This window comes from Galeopterus variegatus, unplaced genomic scaffold, assembly GCF_000696425.1.
Source record: "Galeopterus variegatus unplaced genomic scaffold, G_variegatus-3.0.2 Scaffold9236, whole genome shotgun sequence".
NCBI lineage: Eukaryota > Metazoa > Chordata > Mammalia > Dermoptera > Cynocephalidae > Galeopterus > Galeopterus variegatus.
This window is the reverse complement of record NW_007735347.1, coordinates 44,081-61,868: the sequence shown is the minus strand read 5'-3', so window position 1 is coordinate 61,868 and position 17,788 is coordinate 44,081. Positions and strand designations below refer to the sequence as shown.

At 35.2% G+C, this 17,788-nt stretch overlaps 1 pseudogene; it reads right to left on the bottom strand.

Annotated features, from left to right (window-relative positions):
• Positions 1 to 619: 619 nt before the first annotated feature.
• On the bottom strand, positions 620 to 1,182 carry LOC103609132 (annotated as a pseudogene).
• Positions 1,183 to 17,788: the final 16,606 nt, after the last annotated feature.

Sequence of the window (17,788 nt, the reverse complement as noted above, 5' to 3'; positions counted from 1 at the left end):
GTGATGACTGCTGTAATAAACACAGCAAAACACAACGGGAAGACAAGGAAAGGACAGATGAATTTCAATGGACAAATCTGTAAAACTGCTTATTAATAAATCTAGTTCAGCTAAGATCACCATTGCTTTTGCAATCACAAAACTTTTTTTAATGTCTGTTGTTTTTCTTTTTTTCATTAAAAAACTGTATTTACTCAGAAGCATTCAAAATGTCAACAAAACAGCTGCAACTTTCGGGGGGTTTTTTTGCAATTACAGAGTGGTATTCCATTAACAGAGTAATTATTTCGTATAAGGTACATCAGAGACAACTGAAGATGAGAAAACTACCTTCCTCCCATATAATTAATGTGTGCTGTGCACCAGCAAGAACCTGCTTTAAATTTCCATGCCAGGTTACAACCCCACACTGTAACTGGCAAGGTTAGTGGCAACTGAAAATACCAACAGGACACATTCAGTAGTGTGTTAACTATACAAAAAAAGACACTGTACAGATTAAAAACAAATCTTGCACAGCTGTACATTTCAATTTTTTTCTTTAAAAGGAGTGAGTTGTGTACAGGTGAGTTAAATAAGCATTTTTTATAGACGAGAAAAAAAGTGCGCTAGAACCAACTTATTCATCATCTTCCTCTTACTCCTCATCTTCCTCCTTTTCCTTCTTTTTCTTGCTTTTTTTTTGGCCTTGACACCTCCCTTTTTGCTGCATCAGGCTTTCCCTAACTCGGTGTGCAGCAATACCCTTTCTGCATTTTTCCTTCAGCTGAGCAGCCTTCTTTTCATCTGCTTCTTGTCTGCAGCAGTGCGGTTCCACATCTCTCCCAGTTTTTTTGGAATGTCACCAGTGGATAGCCTGTGATGTTCTCCTTTGATTTTGGGGTGATACTCAGAACAGAACAAGAAAAAGGCTGAAGGAGGCCTCTTAGGTACACTGGAATCCTTGAACTTTTTTGTTTCCCCTTTAGGAGGGATATAGGTTTTCATTTCTCTTTCATAATAGGCTTTGTCCACCTTTGCCATGTCTTCAAATTTTCCTTTCTCTTTAGCAGACATGGTCTTCCACCTCTCTGAGGACTTTTTAGAAAGCTGAGAAGTGGACTGGTTCTGGGTGCTGCTTCTTGTGCTCCTTCCAGCAAGTTTTCACAAAGAATGCTTATGATGACATTTTGCCTCTCAGTTCTTAGGATCTCCTTTGATCGTGTTCAGTTATTTTTCTTCAGCGAGGCTCAGAGTGGCCTAGTGCCTGTCAGGCTCTCACTTGCCTGGTGCTGTCTCTATGGAGCTCAATGCACTACAACCCAATGCCTGTGACTTCTAACACCTATACTTAAATTGTTATTTTTAGAGCAGTTTATGAAGAGAAACATCTAGATCATAGAAAGTAAATTTGTCCACATCTATTCCTGTTTTAAATGGCAAAGAGAGCTAAAATAACCATGATGAATTGTATAGAACATTCTCATCTTACATAGAAGAAGTATTTCAAAAAGTTCACAGAACAATTTGTATTATCTTTCAATTCAATTTCTCCATAAACTTTTTGAAGTACCCTCATAAAAATTGAGAGTAGGGGTTCAACCCATCCTAAAGAAAAAATAAGTTCCAGTCTGTTTCTAAAACTACTTTGTTACAAAAAAAATGTGTTCTGCCTTTCAAATTTTATTAAAAAAAATGTTTTTACCAGTTTCAAATATTTTCCATGTACGTAAATAAAACGACATTTGAAAACCAAAATCTTTCAAGCATAAAGTGAATAACGTTGGCATAAGTTCATCCACAGCAATTTGAAAATGTGTAAACAAGTATCATTGTTAATGAAAGTTACCAACTAAAGGAACCAGAAGTAGAGGGCACTCTTAAATAAGATATTTTTGATAAACCATAATGAATCTGCCTCAAAAATATGTTCACTTCGACATCATTTAAATTGTCCTAAAGTTTAATAAATAGAGGTTACTGCCTGAGTTATCTTTTAATGTATAAATTTCATCAGCTTATACAGCAAAATTTTTGCAGATTTGTCAAATACTAAAACTTCAATGGTTGAGCAATTACTTACTATGCATCAGGCTGATAAACAGCTGAAGACTAAAATACATTAAAAATCTCTACAGCAACTTTATATTTTAGTATTATCAGTAAATATGTTAAATACATCTTAAACTAATAATTTTTTTAACCTGGCATAATGTAAGTTATCATTACTGACAAACAATGAAGTACTCCAGTCATAATCAGAGGTTAGTTGGCCATTTCAAAAATTCCTGTTAAATGAAGTTGAACAGAAATAATTTGACTTTCTGCAAAGTGTACTATTAGTTTCAACTGTTAACAAAGAAGAAAAAATAAAATCAAATCAGAAAGGTTTTGCAGTCTCAGTTAACTGAAAGAACACCAGCAATAGAAGATTTTGATGCAAGTCTGGAGAGACTAGAGTCCTCTCGTCCTCATTAGTCCTACGAGTTTCAGCTAATCTCAAGGATTCTGACTCTAATGAAAAACCAACATTATTATGTATATTCTGCCAAGTTTACAAAAAATTTTCAGGGACTAGAGTGACAAAAGATGGAAGGAGCCCAAGGAAACATTCTGTCACAAGTTGTTGATAAGACTCTAAGTTTGAGGCTTATAAATTTATGCTTATAAATTTATAAAAATTTAAAATGTGCATGTTCTTTGATCCAGAAATTCTATGTAGCCTACATAAATACTTGCCCAAATTTATAAGTAAACACGTACACAGATATTCATTGTGACATTGTGTTTAATCATGGAAAAAACAGTAGAAACTTCTAAAGTCACCATGTGAATACTGGTAAAATATATTACGGCCCTATTATGCACCCATCAAAAGAAAACAAGATAGCTCATATATGTATTAGTATGTTATCTCTTATAAGATATATTGTCATTTTAAAAGTTTAAATAACCCATGATCAAATCTGCCTTGCAATAGCAACTCAGGGAATATAGGAGTATACCAAACCCAAGGAAACTAAGAATCAGTTCACGGTTTTTATGTAAAAACTATGGGATCAAGTGATCAGTAATCAGCATTTATGAGATGCACCTTCACTGGAAAACGGGCACATCTCTAAGGAAACTCATGGAACTAGTAAGGGATAAAAGCTGAAGAGATCCCAGAATCAATGGATTCCATGGTAATATGCATCCCAAATGCGGAGTGACTGGAACAGCTGAAAGCCACTCTTGGGAAATGACTAGACCTCACTATTTTTGTTATCAGCCAGGCTTGATTGCCTGTCTTGTAGCCTTCCTTAAAGCTAAGTAAACTTAGTCTTGGGTGAAACCCATTATATCTTGTTAGTTTTTAAATTAAACACAAGACAAACTCCATATTCCACACACCAAGCTCTTTAACAGTGATTATTTCAGGAATGATGATGGGATCGTGGAAAAGACATTTCACCACTCTTTATATGAAACACTGTGCTATTTATTAGAAATTCTTTACAAGGAATATGAATTATATTGTAATTATAATTTTAAAACCCACAGTAATAACTAAAAAAGAAAATAGACTTATAGACTTAAGGTAGAAAGAATAATTCCAGATCCAATCTCAATATTAGGAGAAGGAATCAAATTTTTGTTAGGCTTGATCAGGATTAAATCAAAGGTGGCTACAATTAATCTAGAAGACAGAGAAGGTCCAGAATCTTATTTAGAAAATGGCTTACTGAATCTCAGGAGAGCTAAATAACTCCAATTACCCTAATCCTGGTTATTCCTAACTCATGTCCTTCTCCCCTAGTACCTCAAGATTCAATTAGTCTTTATGTACCTAAAATCAGTCTAATGGGTCAATATTCATGATTTGAGCTAGGCTTCTCTCTCATGCTTGAGAAACAACAGTAAGCCACTTAATCCCCAACTGCTCTTAAATCAGCTCTAGTGTCCATATAAATTAGTCTAGTTGTGGGGGGAAAATGTATATTCCTTCTGGATGAGCCTCAAAAACAGCCTGCTAGCGACTACACACTAGTAAGGAAGTGAAAATCGTTTGTTAAGTATGTGAGTGCATACACAAGTACACAGTTATCAGTAGAAGATTCACCACCAGGCACTACAAAAGGTAAGTAAGGTTTTTTGGTGTGTTTTTTTTCCCCCAAAAAAATGTTATTGTGATGAAAACACAACATCAGATTTTTAAATGTTTAAGTATTTAACATATTATTAACTATAGGCACAACACTGTACAGAAAACCTCTAGAATGTGTTCATCTGTCATAACTAAAACTTTATACCCACTGAATAGTTCAATCCCCTCTTCTGCCTCCAGCCAGCGCTCGGCCACCACCCTTCTACCACCTGCTTCTATGTGTTTGACAATTTTAGATACCTCATCTAAGTGGAATCATGCTGTACCTGTATTTGGCTTTCTGCAACTTGTTTATTTCACTTAGCATGTTCTCTGGGTTCACCCATGTTGTCAAATATTACAGGATTCTCTTCTTTTTTAAGGTTCAATAATATTTCATTATATGTATATTCCACATTTTCTTTATCCATTCATCAGTCAATGGATATTTACGTTGTTTTCCACACCATGGCTATTGTGAATGGTGCCACAATGAACACGGGAGAGCTAACACCTCCTGGGGATCCTGATTTCAATTCTTTTGGATAAATACCCAAAAGCTGGATTGCAGGATCAGATGGTGGTTCTTTTTAATTTTTTGAGGAAACTCCCTACTGTTTTCCATAATGGCTGTACCATTTTTCATTCCCACCAATAGTGTGCAAGGGTCCCAATTTCCCCACCTTCTCAACACACATGCTGTCTTTTGTTTTTTTGATAATAATCAGCCTAACATGGATGGGGTGATAACACATTGTGATTTTGATTTGCATTTCCCTGATGATTAGTGTCACTGAGCATCTTTAAAAAAAAAAAAAGTAAACTATATGAGATGATGGATAAATTAAATTGATTTTCTTTAGTAATCATTTCACTATGTATATGTTTATCAAAATATCATGCTGTACACCTTAAATTAATATGATAAAAAAGTTCTTTACCCATTTTTAATCAGGTTATTAGTCTTCTTTTTTTAAATTTTTGCTATCAAGTTGTAGGAATTTCTTATATATTTTAGAAAATAACCCCTAATCAGATATATGGTTACCTTTAATCCATAGGTTGCCTTTTCAGTCTGTTGATTGCTTGCTTTGCTGTGCAGAAGCTTTTAAATTTGATGTGCTCACATCTGTCTAGTTTTGCTTTTGCTGCCTTTGTTTTTGGTGTCATATCCACAAAATTGCCATCAAGACCAATGTCATGAAGCTTTTTCCCTCTATTTTATTTTAGGAGCTTCACAGTTTCACGTCTTACATTTAAATCTTTAATACATTTTGATGTGAATATATGTGTTCAACCAATTTTCATCACTAGGGACAATACTGATAGAAATCCATATTTCATACTTAAATTAGCAAAGAAGATCCAAAACAATAAATTCTTTCAGAAATATTTCTTGCTTAAAATCACTTACCCACAGGTATTTTCTGGCTTTGTTAAAACCCTAAACATAGACAAGCCTAATAAGAAACATGTTTTATATAGGTATTCAAGGAAGGTTTCATTTAGTGAACTATTATCCTTAAGGATATTTGGGTGTTCACTATTGATATTTCTTAAATACTTCATAAACAACAGAATGTCTATTTAGGATATTTTGGTTATTTAAAAGGGAAGTTATGGGATCTTCTTCCTTGGAAATCGTCATGTGTTGGGGGAGTGGAAGGATGAAAATATATTGGTCAATAAGAAAAGCAAGGGGAAAAACATAAAATACCACCATATACATAAAGTGAAATATGTATGGATCTTTATATTTATAGAATTATAAGTGCAGGAAATTGGTTACAGTGGTGCTTCTGGAAAGGGGACAGAGTGAGGACAAAGATTTATTTTGTGCATAACAATTTTCTTCAGGGGAAGTCCACTCTTGCTCTCTCAGCCTTTAAGTGTTGTTAAATCCACACCCAAATCCAAGTTCAGCATATGGCTCAATCCATGCCATTACAATCTCCTGATTCAGAGACAGAGATGTGACCCAATCAAGAACAATGAGTCCTAAAGAGACTATACAGGATCCCTCTTCTACTGTCCTACAACTAAAGAGACTAGAAGTTCAGATCTATGATGGGCTTTCATACCAACCCTGAGAATGAAGCCAATACAGTGAAGGTAAAGGTAGAGTCTCCTGAACCACAGCTAACGCCAGCCACTAGGTTTTTCGATTATACAAACAAATCAACTCTCTTTCTGGACTCAGACCAGTTTGAGTTGGGTTCTCTGTCACTTGCAACAGGAGCCCTAACTAATACAAATATTAATTTCTATTTCAAAGACACTGAATCCTCCTATCAGTTGGAAAATACTACTTTATCATGCCTCAAATCTATGTTGAAATAAGCTCTTAAGAAGAGGGTATATTTTCTAGGTAGCTTGCCTATTATTTCCTTGACTACAGTCCAAATCAGTTAGTCCATGGACATGGTTAACAGAGATGGATTAGTATGCTTCCCTACCAAGGCATTATTTCATGTAGAAAAACTTTCATTCAACATGTTTCATGGAAATATATGCTCTTTTCAAGAGACAGCAACAATTTACTTTGCTCACAGGAGTACTGAAATGCAAAATTAATTGCTGTTTAGAGATCTCTTTCAGAGTTTAAGATTGAGGATTTTATTTATAGTATATTTATGTGCGATTATTAAGAAAGCTTAGGTTATTTGTGATATCCCACACATAATGAGTGGAATACTTTTTAAATTTTAGTCACATCAGTAGCACAGAATTACCCTTATTTCAAATAAAAATCACGTGATATTTATATTGAGCATCTACATGCATAATGCTGTGCTAGTCCTAACGATCTGGCTCATGTCATGTAATGAAGATTTTTATTACCTTTCGGTAAATATTGCTGTGTAAATTCTATTATCCTTTCTCTCTGCCACCTTCTATCTCCCCCTCTTCTAGTTATGCTCTATGGAGATAAGGTATGACATTTAGTCATCCTTGATCATATTTATAAAGTCTATAGTCAGGTACCTCGTTAACACTGAGTGACACCAAAAGCCTCATTACTAAGAAATCTTAAGGCAACAGCCAAATATCAAACTGTCTATTTATCCTAAAGTGGCACAGGGAATTTTTTCTAAAAGATGTGTAAAGCTTGTAATGTGTAAAAATTGCAAATAGCTAAGCAGCATAGGAAAAAATGGTTTTGTATGTATAGAGCTAGTATATGTGTGTTTGTCCATATAAGTTGTTTGAAACAATTAAGGCTGCATGCACTCTTAATCATTAAATTTTTACTAAAGATTGGCCATTATTTAGGGACAAGGTATCACATATATAAGGCTCAGTCTATAGTAAATAAGAAAACACATAACAGACTTCTGTTGGTGATGCTATTACAGGGTTTTTCAACCTTGGCACTGTTCACATTTTGGATCTTTGTTGTGAGTTGTCTGGTGCATTTAGAATATTTAGCATCATGTCTGGCCTCTGACCATTTGATGCCAGTAGTAAAACCCAGTTGTGACACCCCAAAATACCTGTAAATGTCAAATGTCCCCTGGTGGGCAAAACCATTCCCAGTTGAGAACCAGTGCTCTCAATGGAGGACCACTTACACCTCAGCAGACTGCTCATTGTTCTTTTCAAAACCTTCCAATTTAAAAGCAATGCTATCACCCAGAAACTACACCAAAGTCAGGTGAATTAACAAAGTAATTTATGTCCCAGCTAAATTGCCTTCATATCTACCCCAGATGTATATATAACAACTTATTCTCTATTTTAGACTTACTGAATCTTCAGTAAGACTTCTCATATAATCTGTATATGTGTTAGATACCTACAATGTTCTGGGTAATCTTCTAGCATGATCCCACACCATCTCTATTTGTGCCTGCTATTCACTTGAGACTCTATTACTAATTATTACCACTACTAACAACAGTCAAAATGAGGTCCTTCTGACACCCTCTAGGATGTGCTGGGTAGTTCATATCATCTCCTAAGTCGGTGAGAAACAATCATCCCATAGATATCACTACAGACAGCAAGCATGAAAAGTGACAACTTCCATCAGATCGGTTCATTTCATAATGTAAAAATATTGGTAGAGTGACAGTGACAAAATAATATGAAGTGGCAGATATCTAAAAATGAGCAAAAAAAAGTCCAGAAATACCAAGAAGAGTTGGAATAAAAGAAAAGAGTAATAATAATGGTGGCTGGTCCAGTTGGTAAAAGTAAAAGTTTTTAAATAAAAGCTTTGAGGTGAAGTTTTTACATAAAAATCACTTTGTTACTACAAATATGTTACATAATGAATGTAGAAAAATGTAGACAGGTTTGAAACAATTTTGCCTCCCTGTCTGTTACTTTAGCACCAGAATTCCTTTCCCTACCCTATCCTTCTTTTATGACGTAGTGGTTACAGATCCCAGAACTCATACAAAAGCATATTTCAAATGAGAGATTCATTGTTGTATATATCAAAACTGAAAGAGCCTCAAAATCAGATCCTTTGTTACACACAAATAAAGTGATACTTACATTTGTCTTACTCTGTAGAGGTAGAAGGAAAAAATTCCTAATCAGCTTATATCTCTAGTTTTTCTGGTAGCTTTGACATCCTTATAAAAATATTTTAACGTGATTTACTGAGTAAGAGTTTCTAGCAAACTTATCTATTCTCTTAGTTAAACAATAATATTTAAATCTAAAAGGTAAGAAGAGATTAACTTCAGCAATTAGACCTTAATGCCAAATAATTAGAAACTGTGAAATGATTACATATTTTTACTACCAACTAATGCAAGAATTTCACATATTATAGTCTTAGAACTAGACTGCTCTTTTTTTTAACTGAGCACAGTCATAAGCTAATTCTTCCTTCCTAGGAAAAAAAGGTTGGGGGGAGACCTTGTGAAGTCTATAAATAGAAAGAAGTGAGAGGAATCAGGAATAGTGTTTCTAGAAAAAGATGGAAAAAGAGAAATAACTGGGTTCAGGAAATGGCGAGAGATAATTACCCAAAAACCCATAACAGGCTTTCTATAGGCCAAGCCAAGAGTTACACCTCTCTTGGACAAAGGATAATTTAAGAGTAAATTACTTAAAAGGGGTAAATAAATGCTTTACTAACTACCATATTTCTTAACTTGTAAAACAAAGAATGGTTTTTGGTATTTAGGGTACTTCAGGGCATCCTTAGAGATAAATTAATCCTAATCCTTAAAACATAATTTATCAAGGCTTAAGAAAACTTTTATTTTACAATAATTAAAAGAAGTCCAGTTGCTTTAGAGATTAGTCAAATAAGTGAATAGCTGTAAGAGATAAAGTTGAGAGGTAGACAAAAACAGATTATGAAGGCCATGGTAAAGAAGAGAGTTTAAGTACAGGTTGAGTATCCCTTATCCAAAATGCTTGGAACCAGAAGTGTTTTGGATTTCAGATTTTTTTGGATTTTGTAATATATGCAAAAACTCTAAGTGGCTGAGCATTCCTAATTAGAAAATCTGAAATCCCAAATGTTCCAATGAGCATTTCCTTTGAGCAACATGTCAGCACTCAAAAAGTTGTGCATTTTGAAGCATTTTGGATTTTGTATTTTCTAATTAGAAATGCTCAACCTGTATAAAGGGAAGCCGTAAGGATTTAAAGTTGAAGTGTGCTACATTCTAGCTTACATGTTAATGATCATTATTTCAGGATACTGCAAGAGAAGAAAATTACAGGCCAATATTCCTGATGAACATAGATGCTAAAATCCTCAACAAAATACCCAGCAAACTGAATTTAAGGATCATTCACCATGCCCAGGTGGGAATTATCCCTAGGATATAAGTTTGGTTCAACATATGCAAATCAACAAACATGACATACCACATTAAGAGAATGAAGGACAAAAACCATATGCCCATTTCAATAAATACAGAAAAACCATATGACAAAATTCAACATATTTTCATAATCAAAACTCTTAACAAATTAGGCACAGAAGGAAGGTACTTGAACACAATAAAGGCCATATATGAAAAGCCCATAGCTAACATCCTACTCAATGCGGAAAAGTTGAAAGCTTTTCCTGTAAGATCAGAAACAAGACAAGATTGCCCAGTCTCACCACTTCTATTCAACATACTACTGGAATTAAGAGCAATTAAGCAAGAGAAAAAACAAAAGGCATCTACATTAATTTCTCAGTGGAGAAAATTTGGTGAAGGGCACATAGGATCTTTCTGTGTCATTTCTTAAAACTGCATGTGACTTTACAAGTATCTCAAAATAAAATGTTTAATTTAAAAAAAAAAAAGTACAGTAGCAATCACCAAAATTTACATGAAATTTGCACCACTCCAGAACTGAAAAGCAGACATCACTGGAAAGGGCTTAGTGGCAGGACGAGGTGGAAAGTCTCCCTCTCAACTGTTGAGGGACACTGTTCACAGGGAGGCTCCAGCCTTGCAATTCACCTAGAAGCCATCTGAGAAGGTGCTGGAGGAAGCAGGTTGAGTGAGGTGCCCCACTTGGCAATAATCTGCTGAGTACACCACGTGAGGAGGTGCTGGGGAAACTGACCAAGGGAAGTGACAACCAGCCACTTTAGAAGACTGTGTGCTACAGGCATCTGACAAGATAAGGACACTAGAACAGGGAGAGAATCCTCTTTGTCCAGCAATGTCCCTCCTAAGCCCTCTGACAGCCTAATATCACACCCACTGCAAAGGAGAAATGCAGGGGAGACCCATATCCGTTCACACAGGGCAGATAATAAAGGCTGGATTGGGAACTGAGTGACAATAAATTTATAATTCCATTAGAAAACTATATATTTTTCCCACTCCAACAGTGAATATTTATTTATTGAACTGATCACTGCCCAAATGTTTCAATATCCTGAGAAGACTAGAGCAGTCATTTCCCCTCCCCCTGTTTCCTACTCACTCTCTCCTAGGCACTCTGAAACCTGATACAATACCTTGGTCATACAGTAAGCATTCCATGAGTGCTTCTTGAAAGGAACTGAAATACACCACAACCTAAATGTCCTTGAAAAGCTCAAGCCATTCTAGATTTTTAAAAAATACATTTTATTTTAACTCATGAGAGTACAAAAGACCCTGTGGAACACTGAGTTTATCAGGTATTTTCCTGCAGGGATCTGGATTCAAATTCTAGCCGAAAATACAAAACAAGGTAAATTCAGTTACAAAATTAACTTTTGTACTTCATACATCAAAAGGATACTTCTCCATCTGTGCATTCTTTTTCAGCAAAGGACTAAATAATTTGTATGAAGTGAAACTGATAAGGAAAAATATCCCTAGTGTTTTTAATCCTAAATTTTTACTCTCAAAAATTCATAATGTGCACCCAAAGGAAACCCTCTGAATGTATTAAATGTGTCTTATAAATTAAACTTAAAATACATCAAAGAACAAAGCTTAAGATAACATCTCTGTGACCTCCACCTAGAATTGCCAATTGCTGTCATTCAGCTCTTTGTGTTGCAATAAAACTACAGAAGTTTATATTCCCTACATTCCTCTTTAATGCCCCCAACCTACTCTCATGCCCCTTAACAGTAGTACACACTACTCTGGATTTAGGGTTTACCCTCACAGCCTGGTGGCTGCTGTGTGTGCACGTGTGTGTGTTTACTTTTGCATGTATTTGTATCAATGCACAATATATAATACTGTGTGATATGTGTTATTTTTAACTTTATGTTTCTGAGGGCTTTTCATTTGGAAATAGAAATCTAGTTCACTAGATGCATTCAAGTCCTGTACAGAATTAATGATTGTGTCAAAATATTTATCTAATCTCCAATTAATAGACATTAGGTGGCTTACATATTTTTTGAATTTTTTTAAAAAAAAGCTGTAATTATCATATGTATGCCTCCTTGTGCACACGTGAAACATTTACTCAATGGTCTATACCTCAGTGAATAATCACTGGGTCACAGAATATAAACATTATTAATTTTTCTACATAATACCAAATTGGTATCCATAATGACTGTACTAATTTACACCAAGTGAAATTTCATTTTTTAAGCAACAAACTGAATCGGACACACTGGCCTCTATTTGTACTCAATAGGTATGTACAGGACTTGGTTATGAATTTGATTATGACTACTTTAGTAGTAGCAGCTTACTCTACAAGTAAAAGTGAAGGGTGTTTACTGTCAAATGCTCTGGATCAGAGGGTATCATCTAAAAATGGACCCTGGATGGAGACTGGCCATCCTCTTAATTTCTTCTCCTAGCAGTCCCCTGCAATAAATCCTTGGTAACTTATGTCTTCAAAGCCTGTCCCTGCTGCCCTAACTCATGACTGGAATGGGCAGAATCCTCCATCCTGAGGGTCCTCTTTTTAGTCAATGTGTCTTAGTTCTCTTGACAAATGATACCAATATTACTAGTGATTGTACTTGAAAACATAATATATCTCCCAGTATATTTTATGCACTCATTCATACATTATTCATTTGTAAGCACATACCGAATGGGCACCAACTGTAACCAGAAGTACAGCAAAAATCAGACATGGTTCCACCTCCCAGGAAGTAACGACCATGCTATACAATATGGTAGCCACTAACCGTGCATGGTACTGAGTATCTGAAATGCAGCTTATCACAACTGAGATGTGCTGCAAGTATAAAATAAACACTGTATTTTGAAAACTTAGTACAAAAAGAGTATAAAATATATCATTAATAATTTTTACATTGGTTATATGTTGAAATAATATTCTGAATACGTTGGGTTTAATAAAACATATTAAAATTAATACCTCCTGTTTCTTTTACTTTTTCAATGTGGCTACAACAAGATTTAAATGTATACACTTGGCTCACCTTATATTTTATTAACCAGCTCTGGTCAAGAAGGTATGAGAGACAAGTGTAATAATATAGTGAGATGATTATTAAGGAGGGATAAGTGAAAAGCTCTATGGAGGCATGCAGAAAGGACAAAGCAAAATCAGCTTTGAGCTCAAAAGAAAGCAAACCACAGACACTGAGATCACAAGTAATAAAGCAATGAGTTTTATCATTATTTACAAAGTATGAGTTAGCTATGTGGATAAAGAGGAAGGGAATGAAATCATTCTAGGAAGAAGCCCAGAGGCAATAGAGCACAAAAACTTGCTACTTTAGCTAAAACTAGGCTAGATTAATCTCATTACCCTACTGTAACCCTGGGCAAATAATAATAGTAATCTTTTTGTATTATTTCTTCTTTAAAAGAACCAACTTTAGACAACTGAAACAAAACACTGAATATGCCAAAAGTAATTTTTAACCATTTATCTACTTCATACTATCATCTACTATACTATCAGAATGACCAAATCTAAAGGTTAACCAGTTGCACAAATAGACACCCACTGAACATATGAACCTATTATATCACAAAGAAAGAAGCTGAGGAAGTGTTTTACAATCTTCTGGGATTTTGCACAGGTCTTGACTCAAATCTACAGAGAATAATAGGATCTTCACATTTCAGCAATTAGAAAAAAGTACATAATATTATAGCTAGCTTTTCTCTGTTCTAAAGCCTACAGGCTTTTTGACTTTTTTTTTTTTAATTGTGAAATGAAAGGGATGCAAACTTAGAATTTTGATCAATGGTTAATGATATAGTAAGTGATACAGACAAGAATTCCTTTTATTTGCTCTAGTCTTATCTGAAACGCTAAAGTGTCACTAAAAACCAACTTCATTTATGAGTATAAGTAAAATTAAGAAAAAAAATCAGCGCAAAAAAATAGCAAAAAGGAGATTACTGAGATTTGTGGTTAAATGATAGTTTTTAACAGGACTTAAAAACTACAATTAATTTCAACAGCTGGAAATTACATTTGGCTCATGTTAAAGAAATGTTGCTGCTGTTTGCAAACATGATGAATGGAGAGCAGCTTGCAAGCATGATGGATAAAATAAATATTTCATTATGCAAAATGTGTTTCATTATTGTATTTGTAAATTTGAAACAATTATAAGTGCTGCATGGCAGCACATGCTGTTAGTCACTTTCACAGACTTGCAGGTAGTGGATTTTTTGCCTGTTTGTTTTTCCTTTTTTTTGGCTGTAGTGGATCCAAAAATAATTTTTGGTATTTGATGACAGAGACTACAATAGCTATCTTTTCTCTCACCGAAGTATAGAACTATGTACTGTTTTTTTATTATATTTTTGATCTTTGGAACTTAAAAAAACAACACTATATTGCTAACACTAACAAGAATTTGATAATAAAAAGAAACCAGTGCCTCCAGAAGGGATGTCAGGCAAGTAAAACTTACTCCTATTCTTTTTAAAAGATGCATTCAAGCTTGTTTTAATAATTCATAAAATATACAAACTTATAAATGCACAAAGTACAATGTAGCCCAGAGAAATGAACTGAGATGGATATATCGATCCCTACAATATTTTTTTTAATAAATGTAATATCAAGGCATGCCCTCCAAACAAACAATCCTCATAGCACAGTAATGCCCTATTTGTTCAGTCTACCCACCTGGGAAGCCAAACCATGAACAGTGAAATCCAGTCCTCAAGGAAAACAACTAACAGGAGAAAAATCACCACACAATGAGAGGAAGGGTGGAAAGAGCCGAGAAGCCAAGTCCCAAATGTTACTCTGAGGAAGGCTTTTGTTAACAGTGAAATCCAGTCCTCAAGGAAAACAACTAACAGGAGAAAAATCACCACACAATGAAAGGAAGGGTGGAAAGAGCCGAGAAGCCAAGTCCCAAATGTTACTCTGAGGAAGGCTTTTGTTAGCTAGAACAAATTTACTGAATGATTTAAGGGAACAAAAACCTTGTTTTAAGTCAGTAGGGAGAAGTCTCTGTCCTTTTTCTATCGCAATGATAAAAAGAAATGGAAATTCCATCTTGGATAAAACTAGGCAAAATCTATCATCCCAATCACAATATATGTGAAAGAGCTGCCCGAGGCAGTGAAAACTCAAGCAAGGGTGTAGGAAGATGCTGAGAGGAGGTCTTTGCTAGAGATTTGAGATACAAAATCAATGTGGGAAATACTCTGTTGCTGAAGCAAGGTAGAAAAAGTAGAGAAGATTGAACTGTGAACAGCCTATGGCTACCACTGCAGTGGCAGTAACCAGAAAACACTAAACACTCTCAAGTATATAATCCTGTGTCACAACAGAAGAATCCCTGCTCTCCCTGCTCTCCCAGTCCCCTCATAAATCTCTTTCAAATCCGGGGTCTAGGGGAGATTCAACTCATTCAAAGATCAATAAAAAGGAAATAGCACAGGATCTAGAATAAACAAATAGGGGAAAAGGAAAAAAAAAAAAAAACAGAGATGGAAGAAAAGGAGAGGAGAATGAAGGAGAAAGTGATAGGAAGAAATAATCAGGAGAAATAGATGAGAACATGTCACCAGAAAAATGCTGCCGCCAAGTAAATGAAAATCATGACTAGAAATATCACTAAAACTCAAAGAACCTAATGAAAAAGTAAAATCACTCAAAGAAGAGATACAAGAGCTCTTGAAAGATATGGCAAAACCCAGAACAAGGTGAATGGGGCTTGCAGGGCTCATTAAAGAAATTACATCTAAACAAGGACTTGCTCAAAGCAGAATCACTAAAACTCCAGTAGAGAGCATAGAAGACAAAATTGAGAAATGAGCAAAAGGAAAGGGAAATTAACATCCAATTAGAAAAGACTGAAAGAAAATGAGAAATGAAAAAAAAAATTAATTGCATATGCATAATTGCCTTCCCAAGAACACAGAATAAATTAAAGACAAAATTTCCAAAACTAGTAAAAGACATACCTGTAGAGTGAGGGGGCACATATGTCAGGACACACCAATACAGAATGATAACACTAAGTCGGGTATAATTAAAATTGCTGACACTTGAAGATAAAAAGCCCAAAAGTATTATTTAGTGGGAAAGAAAAAAAATGAATCAAGGTAGCCTCAGACTTCACCACAGAAACATTCGATATATTTGAGGAATTTAAAATATCCCTGTAAATTCCTTAGGAAATGAAAGTTGTACCCAAACTACTGTTCAAGTTTAAAGGAAATAAACAAAAGTTTTAAAGGAAGCAAACACCTATTTTTAAACATGTTTATGCCCGCAAAATTTCATCCCTACAAAGTTTATTGAAAAAACTACCAGAAGAAAGACCACAATATACCAAAAAATACATGGAAACACAATGACTGGCCGCCTCTCACTTCAAAGCCTCCGCAGCTACCTCTGCCTGAAGCCCCCTCCCATTTATCCCACCATATCACCACCCTCCCTCACTCATACCTCACATACCATGGTCCCTCTTCCTTCCAACAACTTTGCTCAAGCATCAGATTTTCCTTTAACTCTTTTCTGATGACACTTATTTGAACTTTTTTCCCTTCTGTAATTCTAATAAATTAATTCTAATTAATTTTGTAATTCTAATAAACTACCTAATTATATGATGTAAATAATATACCTAAGATACAGTAACTATAAAAGATTGAAAATGGGCAAAGGCATATCTTGTAACTGAAAACAAAAAGGAAGCAGGGGTCGGGCATCATTAGGAAGAACTTTATCCCCATTTGTCAATCCACGAAGATAAAGGACAAGAAAAAAAAATAACTACTGAGGTACAAATAAGTGAAGCATATAAAACATTGTAAGCTGAAATTAGATATTTTCCAGTGTCCATCAAAAATTCATAAAAACTAAACTACATATCCAGGCCACAAAAAATTTCCTGAAAATTCCAAACAGGAAAAATAGGCCAGGTAATACTCCATGATCACAATGCAATAAAAATATGAATTAATGGTAAATTAGAAATAATAAAAAACTTAAGGCCGGCCCGGTGGCGCACTGTTATAGTGCGCCGCTTGGGAAGCGCGGCGGCGCTCCCGCCCAAGGGTTCGGATCCCACATACAGACCGGTTCCCGCTCACTGGCTGAGCAAGGCGCGGGAGCAAAACTGAGGGTTGCGATTCCGTTGCCGGTCCCGGTCCGATACGGGGGCGACACTGAGGGTTGCGATCCGTTGCCGGACATGGAAAAAGACAAAAAGAAAAAAAAAAAAACAAAAAACTTAAGAGCTAGAAATTTTCAGTCCTTAAGTCAAATGGGAAAGATGGGGGACAAGGACTTATAGTTAATTGAACTGATTATTAGGAGAGAAGGAGGAGAAAACTTTTTGTCAACCTAATCAGGAAAATGAAAAGAAATCATTTAAAAGATATGGTGTTGAACAGAGCAAAATAAACAAAAATAGCTAAGAATACTAATAATCATCATCTGACCATAGGACCCCAGTTCTTGATCTATGTCAAAAAGGGCAGTCAAAACTTTGCCCAAACATAAAACTTTTGAGCTATTCTCAAAAGAAAATGAACATGTCTGGAGGGAATCGAGATAGCTACAGAATGTACTGGTACCCTTGGGACTTAGGGCATATGCCAGACTCTTAAAGTATTCACCTTTACCTTTAAGTGAAAACTGCCAGTGCAAAAATCTGACCACATGCAAGTAGCTAGAAGCCATCATTTTAATTTCCTTATTCTTAATATGAAAAGACAATCAATGACTACCAGAAATTAGACAAATAGAAACTTAAAGATCCAACAAAGAATGCTAAGAATACAGGTGAGAACAAAAATAGTGGTGGGGGTGGTGGGGGTGCTTGGAGAAACCCTAACACACAGG